Source organism: Leptonychotes weddellii, chromosome 6 (assembly GCF_054177405.1).
Source record: "Leptonychotes weddellii isolate Sample4059 chromosome 6, ASM5417740v2, whole genome shotgun sequence".
NCBI classification, from domain to species: Eukaryota; Metazoa; Chordata; class Mammalia; order Carnivora; family Phocidae; genus Leptonychotes; species Leptonychotes weddellii.
This window is the reverse complement of record NC_138374.1, coordinates 119174276-119188197: the sequence shown is the minus strand read 5'-3', so window position 1 is coordinate 119188197 and position 13922 is coordinate 119174276. Positions and strand designations below refer to the sequence as shown.

At 35.2% G+C, this 13922-nt stretch overlaps 1 long non-coding RNA gene across 1 annotated transcript in view; it reads left to right on the top strand.

The window, feature by feature from the left end:
* LOC145722067 (uncharacterized) overlaps window positions 1-13922 on the top strand; it is an 81276-nt gene that overhangs the window by 62098 nt on the left and 5256 nt on the right. Inside the window, exon 3 of the long non-coding RNA XR_014146098.1 lies at window positions 5714-5794. This is a non-coding gene — a long non-coding RNA (uncharacterized LOC145722067). The remainder of the gene's footprint in view (window positions 1-5713; window positions 5795-13922) is intronic.

Below are 13922 nucleotides of genomic sequence, written 5' to 3'. Positions count from 1 at the left end.
TTGTCTCTTATTTCTCTTAGAGAAGGTATCACTGGACCCTGGTTTACTGTAAAGGAGAGAATAAGAATCTTTCCCATGTTTTTCACAAATTTCACATTGGCTTTATTCTAATCAGTGTGTTGTTGTCTGTTGTGTGAGGACAGGAGGGGGTGGGGTGAGAATAAGGGTCCGAGATCTTAATAGGTATATTCAGCCAGCTGAGTAATTCATGTCCTGCCAAATCGCTCCTACAGCTTACAGATATATAGCCTCTCCCCTCTACACTAGGAGGCAAAGGGGGAGGTCATATTCTCTGAATAAAGTATGGAGCTACATGCAGGTACATATGTTCCACTTTCATCCTTTCTAGTAAATACACCAATATAAAGAGAGATTGTGTTAACTTACCCAAGTAAGTCTTACAATAACTCTTCGTAATATTCATGTGATTTATGTGTCTGTGGCTGAGAACTTTAGATAAATATTAGAGTTACTTTTTGGGCTTTTGTAGTATTCTGGATCCTTACCACTTGTTATACACATATTTTCAGTGTCAATAGGAGAGACACAAAAATTTTTCTTAAACGCTAGTTTGAAGAGATCTGTTGATTTAGATTTATTCTTTTTTTTATTATGTTAATCACCATACATTACATCATTAGTTTTTGATGTAGTGTTCCATGATTCCTTGTTTGTGTGTAACACCCAGTACTCCATGCAGTATGTGCCCTCTTTAATACCCATCAGCAGGCTAACCCATCCCTCCACCCTCCTCCCCTCTAGAACCCTCAGTTTGTTTCTCAGAGTCCATAGTCTCTCATGGTTCGTCTCCCCCTCCAATTTCCCTCCCCTCATTCTTTCCTTCCTGCTATCTCTTTAGAAACTGAAATTTAAATAGACTCATAGCACATTGCTTTTCCTTGGGCACCTGGGTGGTACAGTTGGTTAAGCATCTAACTCTTGGTTTCGGCTGAGGTACAGATCTCAGGGTGGTGAGATTGAGCCCCACCTTGGGCTCTGTGCTCAAGCATGGAGTCTGCTTAAGATTCTCTCTTCCTGTCTCTCTGCCCCTCCCTAATGTACATGTGCATTCTTTTTCTCTCTAAAATAAATAAATCTTTAAAAAAAACAAAACATACTGCTTTTCCCTTCAGAATGTTACAAAATCAGTAAGGCCCAGGTAATAAGCCTCCAGCAATTAATGGTTAAATTCTACCAAGAAGTTCTTTGAAATGTATATTGGGTGATAATATCCCATGTCCAACTGCTACAGAATTACTATGAGCCTAAAACGAGTAACACAGATGAAATGAAATCCACAAAAAATAACAAGATTTTTAGAACTTTTGGGTAGTGTATTTGACATTTTGGTGAGAAATGCTAAGTTGACTTATAGAAAGTCAATCCAATTTCTGTGCTCTCTGTTCATTTTGTTTGTCTTCTAAGTGAGTCAAGATCAATAGGATCACCATGTTCCTCTAATTCAAATCCAAGATATTGACCTGCAAATAGATAATACCACTATCCTCATGGGCATGGTTTTACTTTTGGTGTCATTGGCACTTACTGAGCCTCCTGGGAATTTCTACTGTAAAGTTATGATAGCCTGTGTTCAACTCAATCAGGGTTTACTATATTCCTCCAACCATATCGACATGGACTGTATAAGAATGCATGGAAATAAAATCAGTATTATAGATCATTGTGAAAGAAAGGGTTACAAAAGGAACTCCAGGATTGTTTCAGAGCTATGCAAAACACTCCCCACAACAGACAAGATCAGATGACAGTCCTTGTTTGGGGTTCATGCACAATTTTCAAAACAGCTGGCCTTTGTTCTCAGCTCTTCAGTTCTTGCAGGCCTGTGAACTCTTCGTCAGATGGGAAGTATGATGTTTTGCTCTTTCTGAAAATGTGAAAATCTTTTGAAGCTGAGTTTGCTGGTAGTCATTGTAAATGGTAAAGCAAAGAAATGAAGAAATTCAGTCAAGTGTTTTTGCAAAATGTTACGTAAAGAGTTATTTAAGAGACTTGTTTACTAGTTTATGGGCCTTTAGGCGTATCATTAGAGGGTTTTGTGAAAATTACCAAAGTATTCTTGATGAATACAGCAATAACCCATTAAGTAGGTAAATAATAATTCTATAAAAAGCTAGGTAACAAGGCAAACATTTGTGTTTCTGTTCTGGGAGATCTCTCTGGTTTTTAAAACAATTTCCAGGGATATCTATCTAAAGATAATACTTCTGGACAACAGCAGTGGCAAAATGTGTCTTCTTGGATTTTTCAGTTCCTACTTTCATGTGGTTTGTTTTGACCTCCTCCAAATCACAATCTACTCACATCAAATTCAAACTTCTGAGAGTGATCGATGTACCCTCCTCTTCCACATTTCTCAACATCAAGTCTATAGTGTATTAATCATTAGTTCTCTTTTTGCAGACATGCTGGAATTTTATATTTTAGATTACAGATTTGGAAACAACAAATTTACTGGTTTGTCCCCTTAATGAATGAAATAATTATTTTCATTTGTATGATTTGGTACTTCCAAGGAAATGTAGCTGACTGTAAGAAGGGCACAGATTTTTTAAATTTCAAGAGTATATTAAATTTTTATGTATTTTAAATTCACAGTTATTGTCCTAACCTCAAATTTTGAATATACTATTTTTTTTTTCAGAAATATTTTTCTGGGGTCAGTTTTTCTGGGGCTTTCTGCTATTGATTACTTGACAACTATTTATTGTTTATGTCATCTTTATATAGTTCTGTATTCCTCTGTGAGATTAGGGTTGTAAAAGTACTTACTTGACCTGCATTATTGTGAGGATTAGTAAAATAAGTCATGTAAAGTATATTTGCAAAAGTATTCAGTATGTTATTGAGAATTTAGCCTTTATACTAACATTTGTTTTGCACTTTATACTTTTATAAGTTTGTTCACATATATTTTTGACCTTTGTAATAGTTTTATGGACAAGATTGAATATATCTATCCTAATTTGAGAATGTAAGAACTGTTTAATTTCTTTATTTCTAGAGGATATGAATAATCTTATAAAAGTAGATTCAATAAAATGAGAGTCATAGCAACATTATGTGATTTCCAAGGTCAGAAAATTAATTAGTGACAAACCTAGGGCAAGGCTTCAGGTGCCCTGAGTTTCATTTTAACTTTTTTACTCTACCATTATCCTCTCCAAATAGGTGTTTCTCAAAGGATGTAACTGTGCTTTATCTTAAAACATAAAAAAAGTTGTATAACTGTAAGTGAATTTTGATAAAATTTTTTGATAAAAGAATTCTCATTTCATCCTTTGATCCTAATAAAGACTTGAAAAATATTTTTGGACCAAATCTTCTTCATTGAGCATTAATGATTATCTTTTAGGTGAAGTATAAAAAAAAAAACATAAAAGTTTCTTGGTTGGCTATAAATTAGTCAAGATCATATTCCCAGCTTGCTTAGAAACCTTTTTCTGCTCAAAAATTTTAACCTGTTGATTCATAGGAACTCAGTTGCTTCTTTCCAATATGGACAGTAATTTCCAGTGACAAATCAGATCTTAGTATGGTTCCTGTATTCTTAGGTAGCATACAACTTGATGGTGCACAGGCAAGGATTTAGTGCTAATGTCATAAGCAAAGACAAACCAAATATAAGGCTCATAAAACGCAGATTCTTTTTAATCTCTTTTTTGATTGCAGGGCAGAGGTTTGCCTCCATTTTCTGGCAGTGTGACACAGAAGCTCCACAGAGATCTAATTAGAAGAACAAGATCAGTAGCAGAGTTAATTTGTGTTACCAGTTTTGCTAGCTCCTCTTCTCTTTAGCAGTCATAGCACCTGGGATATATAAAATAGGAAATGACAAAGATACAAAACAGGGCACAGTTCCAGTTTAAAATAAGCATCTCACTCTATCTAGGTGGAAATTCCCCCAAATACTGCTGTGTGAGAGAGGATTCAAGAAAAGGTAGAATATAAAGTGCTTTAAGAATGTCCTAAAGGGATTTCAAGAATTGCAAGTATAAACAACAGGACATGTAGTATGTAGATAGAAAATACTTTCATTTTCTTTTTTGGTTCATTTTAATTCATTTACTGTGGCTATTTCTTTTTCTGCCCTTGGCCATACCCAGTGCTTGTGTGTGTGTGGGGGGGGTGGTCGCGGTGGTGGTAGTTGGGGCATTACTCTCAGATAGTCAACAATTCTGTGATTATTTGTAGTTCCATAAAAAATTGCCAGTTTAGTAATTATCATATATAATCCAGTATAAAAATAACTACGTTTTCATTTAAAGTAAGCTTCTTCCCTCTCCCAACTGTTGCAGGCTAAGAAACTGTGGACGGAAAGGAAAATATGTAGACTTCCTATCCATGTTCCTATCCAGCATTTCTAGTGCTCTGTCCCAGTGCATTAGGCTGAGACTTCTCCAGGATTCCAGATGAGGAAAGGAAGGGGCTATCAGAGGCAGAGTGTGGTCTTTATTAACTTGAATCAATGTGTTATTGGTTTTCTCTAGCTATGGAAGTATTGATTTCTTTTTCTTCTGCCTCCTTCCCTCCAAAATAAAAATATGTCTCCTGGAGGTATCTTCTCTTCAGTTACTTTGGATAAGTTTCTTTGTCTGCTCTGCTAAAACATGTGTCTTAGCTTTGGAAAATCTGGTAGAACACCTCCAGCTTCTTTCTTCTGAGGTGTGTTACTTCTTCAAGCCAGCCTTCTTGAGTATGATGTAAAATAATGTCAGCTTAGCTGTTTTTCTCTCTTTCTGGCCCTTACCTTCTCATGGCTTATATGAAAAACATGCACTTTTTTTGCGCCTACAAATTATGGAGGAATAAAGGCTCCTTTTCATTGCTTCCTCATGAGAGAAACTGGCTTGTGGGTATCAGTCATCTCTTTTTCAGTCTCTGTGAGAAGTCTTTTCCTTTATTTGATCTTAGCAATAGTAAATAAATAGAAGGAGAATTTGTCATGCATATTTGGACAGACCAAAGGTTTGTGTATTAGGAAAGCAACTTTTCATTATTAGGTTTATCTGAAAAACAAAGTTCTCACTATAGAAGACAGTCAAGAATTTTATGGTTCACAATTATAAATTCTTCATGTTACCTCCAGTTCCAAAGAATTAAACGTGCCAACTGTCTTTCATTGAGTATTGCGAGTAGCAGTGTCTGTATCATTCATGTCCCTGCTCACAGGAAAGAAAGATTATTTTGCCAGTGAGACCTGGTGCCTTGCATGCTCCAGATGTTAAGCATGTTATGCTTTAAGCATCTCCACAAGGGTTCCTAGTGGACTACATTTGGATATCTGGGATGGTATGCAGGGCAGGAAAAGAATATTCAACTGATAACATTTAAGTAAACACTAGAAATGAGAGAATGACCCTTAAATCTTGCCATACAGAAATATTCTCTTAAGTAAAAGCACAAATTTAAAGAGTTAATGTTTTGAGTTAAAAGATTAATAATCTATTTTTTCAAAGGATTATTTATTAGAGAGAGAGTGAGTGAGCATGTGCAAGGAGGGGAGGGACAGAGGGAGAGGGAGAGAATCTCAAGCAGACTCCATGCTGAGCACAGAGCCTGACACAGGACTCCATCTGGGGACCCTAAGATCATGACCTGAGTTGAAATCAAGAGTCAGATGCTTAACCAACTGAGTCACCCAGTGCCTCAAGATTAATAATCTATTAATGAATTTTGACTTTTTCCTTTTCAGCAAACACCAATAAAGTAGAAAATAAGGAGCCTGGAAGAAGATGTATAGCATGCCCAATAACAGGTTTATGGACATCTGTAGGTAGGTCTGGATTTAAATTTTGGCCTAGACATCTACAGACCAAGTAGCATACTTAAGCTATTTGAGCCTTCTCTATCTTGTTTATAAGTGGAATAAAATTAATTCATTAGGCTGTGGTTAATTAAAATGAATTAGGACAAATGCAAATTCTTGGAATATGGTAAGCATTTAATAAATGGCAGTTATCACCCTTTTAAATGTTCACCAAGAATAAGATTCTGAATTGTGTCTATTATCCTTCCTCCCTCCCTCCCTTCCTATCTCTTTATCTTCTCTAGTATTGAAAGATAATTAATACTCAGCTCTAAAGGTACAAATATTTAGAGAATAGAGTTCAAGCAGTAGCTGTATAATCTTAGGCAATAAGCTAAGAGGTACTTGAACTTTGAACAGTAGTTTAATTGTGATTTTTTTTTTTCCATGGTGGGGGGAGAATAACAGAAAGAATATTTGTATTAGGAGCTATGAGGACTTGAAAATTGTGTATGTAGCAAGTAAATTGACATTTCAAACTTAAAAAAAAATTCCTTCTTGAACCAGTGTCATTTTTTATGTTAGGGGACCTCACTCATCATTTCCTTATGCTTTTTAGAGATTTTAGTGACCAGAAATAAACTGGTCATTAACTACATTCTTGTTCTGTTGATTTCCAGTTGCCAAAAGAGCAGCTTCAGTAAAATGAAGACAAATCTAAGATTTCAGTGACAATTAACCATATTTTTTGGCTAGTTCTAATTAGATTTCATAAACATTTCTTTCCATTGCACAAAAGTTTTTGAGCTTGAGTAACATAATTTTCAGAAAAATTTGTTTCTTTTAAAATAATAGTTGTAGTCTTAAATGTTGAAAGCAAATACAAAAAAGCATGGTCTACTTATGAAGTATCTTCTGTGGCACATTGGCCTCTTTAACCAAATACATTCCTAATTCATAATCATCATAAGTAACACTATTTTGGGGGAAACAGAATTAATTTTCCAAGGATTTGGTAATGATTCAGCAGGAGAACAAAAGCAAAAATTAATGATCCCCATCCTATACATGAAAGAACTTGTACTTAACCATTTTGGAATTGGTTGTGAAATAATTCTATACAGAAGAAATTTGTTGAACTATTTGGCTTTAATTAGCTTTTGATCATAAAAAATATTGAGTAGATTTGTTTCCTGAAACATATTTCTTTAATATGGGAAACAACACACATATGTGCTGTGATTATACTGAGAATATATGAATTCAGTTGTCCAGTTCATTTTAGGAAATGTTTTAATTGAGGATTAGTTTGCCCAAAGGGTAAAACCCAAGCAGTTTAAGACTTTAGAACATGAATCATGTTTTGAAATGTTTTTACACAATCTAGGTGGAATGATGCACCAAGAGTTAACATAGTGAAAAATTTCATATCTAAGACATCTAATGATGGATTCTATTCTCAGAATGACTCTCATGTTGACCAATGAAATAAAAAGGCTGGATTATGGATGGGTTGTTTAGAAAGCACTGCTTGATTGTTTCATGGGTGTAAATCTGTGTCAAAATTGATCAAATTATCTACTTTGAATATGAGCAGTTTAGTGTGTTTAAATTATACCTCAGTAAAATGTAGATCACCACCAAGTATGAGATAAAAAGGATTGGAGATCATATGAAAAGAGGAGAAAGCCACTCCCACTTCCCCAACACAGGATATGATATAACTGAGTCTCAGGTTGGAGGATGAGGAGAAGGAATTTGGAAGAGAGTTTATGGAAAAACAGCTTAACTGCTTCCCCTGCCTCCAGTTATCTCTGGGATGGAAGGCAGGGAACAGAAGGGAGGAAATAGAAAAGAGAAGTTACTTATGTTAGGGAGGCAGAGTGGGTATTAAGATCCTGGGACTTTGCTGCCTGAAGCCTGAAGTCTTAAGACAGAAGCCTTGTAGACATGCCCAGCAGCTCTAACATGAGGGAAGGAACCAACAGGATAGAAGCATAATGTTCTTAGGAAGCTTCCTTTGGGCCTGAGAATGGTTATGGATTAGACATGAATGTTTTTGAGGTGCCTGGGTGGCTCAGTCGTTAAGCATCTGACTTTGGCTCAGGTCATGATCTCAGGGTTCTGGGATCAAGCCCCTGTGTCGGGCTCCCTGCTCAGTGGGGAGTCTGCTTCTTCCTCCCCCACTGCCCCTTCCCTTGCTCATGCATGTGCTCTCTCTCTCTCTCATGTAAATAAATAAAATCTTAAAAAAAAAAGACATGAATGTTTCTATGTGCCCAAGTAATGAGGATGTTGGCAGAAGCAAGAGGATGGATGAATCAGATGTGTGCTATTTAGGTATAAACACAGCTAAAACATTAAAGTGGTGGTTATTTTGAGGAGTCTGTGAAAAGTGAGAAGGTATGACTATAGAAATGATTACCATTTGTCACAGCCAGCACCAGATACCAAGAGAACAGTCTACAAATATTAGTAGCAGCCAGGGATTTCAGTGGTTAACAACTACAGACCATATGAGCCTCATAGTCACCTATATCTCCATCAAGCCTCATGGTCAGTAAGCCTCACCTCCTAACTTCTAGAGGAAGGACAAGAATCCTTAACTTGAGCAATGTTGAAACTTGGATTTTTAAAATAATCTTAAATGGGATTTTTATGTAAAAAACAAAACAAAACAAAACACTCGAATTTTCATTACTGACCTGAATTCCATATAGAGAGATGAAGACAGAACTATTCCTGAATTCTGTGGATAATTGTAATTCAGAATGCATGCTTACTACCAGTATTTTGACCTCAAAAAGAATTGGAGAACAGAGAAAAAAGAAAAAAAAAAAAAGGCAAAACAAAGTAAGTAAAAATAATCCTCTCTGGAATAGATACTAAAACAGTTATTTTGTTAGCTTCATCTGTATTAAGCTATATTGTCCGAACACTTGCTGTAATTCATAGTAGTAGTCTGTCTTTCCTTGCTATGTTTATAGTTGCAGTTATTTGAAACTATATTTGGAAGCAAATCTTATATCTTAATTGGCTTGTAATAAAGAAATGAAACAACGTATACTTGCTTTTTTTTTTTTTTTACAAAAAATATCAGTAATAAAATTAGGAAGGAAATGAGCAAATGTAGTGAGTAAATTTACTTAGGAAATATGCTATTCATATCTCAAAATTCCATTGGAATTATGCTAAATATTTTGAAAGTAATATTTTGATGATCTTTTAATTTTTGTATTTATATGTATATGCAAAGCTACATAGATTCATATATATGGCCTTGTATATGTATATTTACATATGAAGATAAATTATTTTTTTAAAAGTCTATGTTATGATGTATTACATTTAAGTTTTGCCTTAATAGGCTTGGCTCAATATTTACCAATATTCTTTTGAGGTCTTATTTTTTTAAACAAAATCAAAATCTAAAATATTCTAGTACAGTGAAGTTAACATAATCCTTTAATAAATCTATACAAGAGTTTGAATTCTATGGTAATCTTTTTTTAAATCAAAGATGATAAATTAGCTATTTATGTGTCCTTTTATGCTAAAATTTTCTTCACATGACACTGGATTAGTTCCCTTAAGATTCACAGCTTCTATGTTTTGCTGTTACTCAGTTTATGAAGCTTTAAAGCAGCTTAGTATTCTCCTAAATCATTCTGTCACTTGCGATCCATCCCTAATTTCTCACATCTATCCATTAATGTGCAGCCTTTCTAGTATAATAAGTCCTTGGGAAATTCATGCTAAAATGTTTCCTTTCCTATATTTCTCTCACTTAATATAACAGTTTTCTGAAATTTGCCTTTTAATTTGTAGCTAAATTAAAGTTCAGAGCTGTAGAGATGTTGATGACTAAAAAACAAACAAACAAAAAAACCCCCAGATACTTATATCCAGAATTCTTCTTTCCTGTGTCCTATGCATAAAAAATTAGTGAAATAGTATATCTTTCTAACTTCAGCAAGTTTGACTGCAAAATTTAAATTTAGGAAATTAAAATATGTCCTTAAAGCACATTATCAATGTTATTGCTTTTTTCCCTGTCAGACATTGTTTCTTCTTTCTCATGACTGAGAAGAGAACCTACATTGATTGTCACTATCAGGCGTTTAAGTATTAGAAATTTTCCCTATCTGCATTATGTTTTTGTTCAGTGGCAACCAAACAGATTTTTCTAATAGCAGGGATATATGTCCCTATGGCTAAAGTAGAACCTAACATGTACTGAAAATTCTCTAAAAGTATAAAGAAATACAGGCTGGAGAGTTGTTTGTCATGAAGGGATATTAGAGAAGTAGATCGGGAAAGGCTTGATTTTGTATGAGTGGTGTCATACTCTAATTTCATGCCCTAGAAATCTTCCAGTTTTGATTTAATTCTCCTCAGCCTAGAATATTTAGGTACCTCTCTGCTTTTTATTGGGACATGTTAAGGGCAGGGGTATTTTGGTCATTTTTGCGCTTGGCTCATAATAGATGTTCCATAAATGTTGAGTGATGACTGAGCAGGCTCTTGAATGTGGGGAGGCAGAGTGATTACCAAAGGGTTAGGATCCAGGAGTAGTATCATAGCTTGTTCACCTGCAGTGGAAGGAGATTTGGGTCACTGAAGGTGAAGTACTTCATCATTTTGCTTGAGGTCAGTGCTGGTTTTAGAAATGAACAGTAAAATGGGAGCATTGCATGAGAGAGTTTACTTGGTTAGACTGTTAGAGTGTGGTATTTCACTTAGAACCTGTGGTATTAGTAAACCTCCATTCTGTTCTCCAGAGTGGCTGCACCAGTTTGCATTCCCACCAGCAGTGCAAGAGCGTTCCCCTTTCTCCACATCCTCGCCAACACCTGTTGTTTCTTGTGTTGTTTATTTGGCCATTTTGACATGTGTGAGGTGGTAATGATGAGATCTCTAATTTACAAATGAGAAAATGAAATTATAAGACTTACCCATAGCAGTGGTGGAAGCGTCTTACAGACTGGGTTCATTCTTCTTGCATTGTGTGTGGTGTTTTCATTTGTGGAAATTAACTCATTAAGTGTCAGGAGGCCATTCTATCTTTCCCATGGACAAGATCATCATCAATACCAATAATATAATTACTTAGAGTTATACACTGCCTACTGTTTATAAATCATTTTCACGTAACCGTCACACACATTATCTTAAATTATATAACAACTCTATGAGGTTTACAGGACAGGTAATTATTACCATTTTGTATATGACAAAATAGGTTAAAAATATTAAGAGAACAGACCAAGTTTATATGGTGATAGAAGATATTGGACTCAAACTAATCTTCTAGCTAGACAGTTCATATGTATGATTCCTGACTTTTGTTTGATTTTCTTTCCTACCTTTCCTTCTCCTTCCTCATGTATTATCTAATGTGGCTCAGTAGCTTGGCTAATGTCCATTAATAGGAAGCAAATATTAGAAAATTTATTGAATTACTATTTTTTTGTTTAAATGAAGATTTATACTTTCTACAGTCAAATGGCATCCTATGAGTCTAGTCAGCTGCCAAGGTTTACAAAAGTGTAAACACTATGCTTTTAAGACTGATGCTAATTGACAGAAATGAGTGACTATAAATCACTTGAGAACTCTTAGGGAAAAAGGTTAGAGATGACACAAAACATAAGTAGGGTCCTCTTTTTAGTTGTTTCTTACGTACAGCTATTAACCTTAAGTGCACTGGTACAGAGCATATTATTGAAATAGAAAGGAAGAAAAATGAAATAAAATCAGAAAAGATTAGAGGCAAAATACTCATTATTCATGTTTAATTGAAAGACTCCTGTGTTCCAGGCTATGGTACTTAGATTATCATTTATGTTTTAGATTATCGTTAAAACACAGATATGTTAATATTTTACAAATAGTGAAACTGAATCCCACTGAAATTATATGCTCTCAAGCCCTTCTAGATGGTGTTGAAGCTGTTACCCAACCTAAAGTTTCTGATTTGCAAGACTACTTTATTTTGCTACATTGTATTTTATTATATTATGGGAGGATATAATAGGTTGGTTTTCTGTTACTCACCCAACCAGTTGTCCCTATTTTTCTGTTATTTACCCAACAACTTGGCACAATTTGTGAATTTGCATATTTTCTCTTTCACCCTCTTGAATATAAGCTCTTACCTGTTCTTCATTTTGTGTGTGAGAGTTAATATGCTTGAGCCAGGAAAGGTTTACTTTCCCTTGTACTTTTTGCCATAAACTGTTCTGAATTATTTCATCAGATGGCATTCTTATAAACCTAAATTATAGTGAATGAGGAAAACGAATTTATTTTGTCTCTTGCAGAAGAGTATACAGTAAATACCGATGAAATTACTAGACCTGTCAACAGGCTGCTGAGTAAATATGTGAGATATTCAGGCCATTTTCCCTCTGAAAGTAGCATTTCTCATTGATTTATGGCTAAGTATATCACTAATAAGAAACTGCCAAATAAAAACACCTGAAAATATTCAAAGCAAAAAGATAAAGTCACTGAAGCTTCACAATTAATGTAGTCATGGCTGGATACATTTAAAATAGAGAGCATGCACACATTTTATTGTTTTACTTGAGGTGATGCAGTGTCCCGGGTACTGACTGAGTTCTGCACCGCTGAAATAGAGGCTTTTGGGAGAAAGACATATTTCACACCTGAGTGGCTTTTTGCAAATTGAAATTGGTGCTTCCTTCTGTCAGAGAATTGTGGTCCTGAAGGTTTACTCTTGCCAAAAATATCCCCTAAATGATTTCATATCTTGATTTTGAGTTCAACTTCCTATAGAGATTTTAAGGCTGCATTTGCATCAAATTACTTATTTTCTTGATTTTATTCTTTTAATATTTAGAACATTCTGAAGCCAATACCCTGGAACATTTTTTTTGATGAACTGAGGAGAAAATGCTTGTATCTGTTGATGATCAGGAAGTAGAAGCCTTTCCCATGTGATTCTTAGCTTGAAGAATTTTAGTTTTTCTTCTTCTGTCCTTTAGGAAATACTTATAACAAACTCACACTTAGTAGCACTTTGCATAGTTAATTACTGACATTACCATAGAAGCTAACTTAAATTTGAAACAGTAAATTGATCATTCTTTTTCCTTTTTTTTTTATCATTTTACTGTATTTTTTTTTCATCATGGTAAGTATACTCTTTAATCCCCATCCCTTATTTCCCCCATCCCCCCTCTCCTCTTCCTTCTGGTGACCGTCAGTTTGTTCTCCATAGTTATGAGTCTGTTTCTTAGTTTGCTTCTCTCTCTCATTTATTTTCCCTTAAATTCCATGTATGAGTGAAATCATACGGTATTTGTCTTTCTCTGACTGACTTACGTCACTTAGCATAATACTCTGTAGCTCTATGTTGCTGCAGGTGCCAAGATTTCATTCTTTTTATGGCTGAGTAATATTCCATTGTGGAATATATACACACACACATATATATATGTACCTCCTCTTCTTTTTCCATTCATCTATCGATGGACACTTGGACAGTCTCCATAGTTTGGCCATTGTAAATAATGCTGCAGTAAACATAAGGGTGCATACATCCGTTTGAATTCATGTTTATGTATTTTTTGAGTAAAATACCCAGTATTGTTATTCCTCGATTTGTAGGGTAGTTCAATTTTTAATTTTTTCAGGAACTTTCATATTGTTATCCACAGTAGCTGCACCAGTTTGCATTTTCACCAACAGGGCAAAAAGGTTCCTTTTTTTCCACATCTTTGCCAACACTTGTTGTTTCTTGTGTTTTTAATTTTAGCCATTCTGACAGGTGTGAGGAAGTATCTCATTGTGGTTTTGATTTGCATTTCCCTGATGATGAATGATGTTGAGCATCTTTCCATGTGTCTGTTGGCCATCTAGCTGGATGTCTTCTTTGGAGAAATATGTGCTCGTGTTTTCTGCCCATTTTTTTTTAAAGATTTTATTTATTTAAGTGAGAGAGAGAGAGAGAGAGATCATGAGCAAAGGGGAAGGGTAGAGGGAGAAGCAGACCCCCTGCAGAGCTGGGAGCCCAATGTGGCACTCGATCCCAGCACCCTGGGATTATGACCTGAGCTGAAGGCAGATGCTTAAACGACTGAGCCACCCAGGCGCCCTTCTGCCCATTTTTAATTGGCTTATTTTTTTT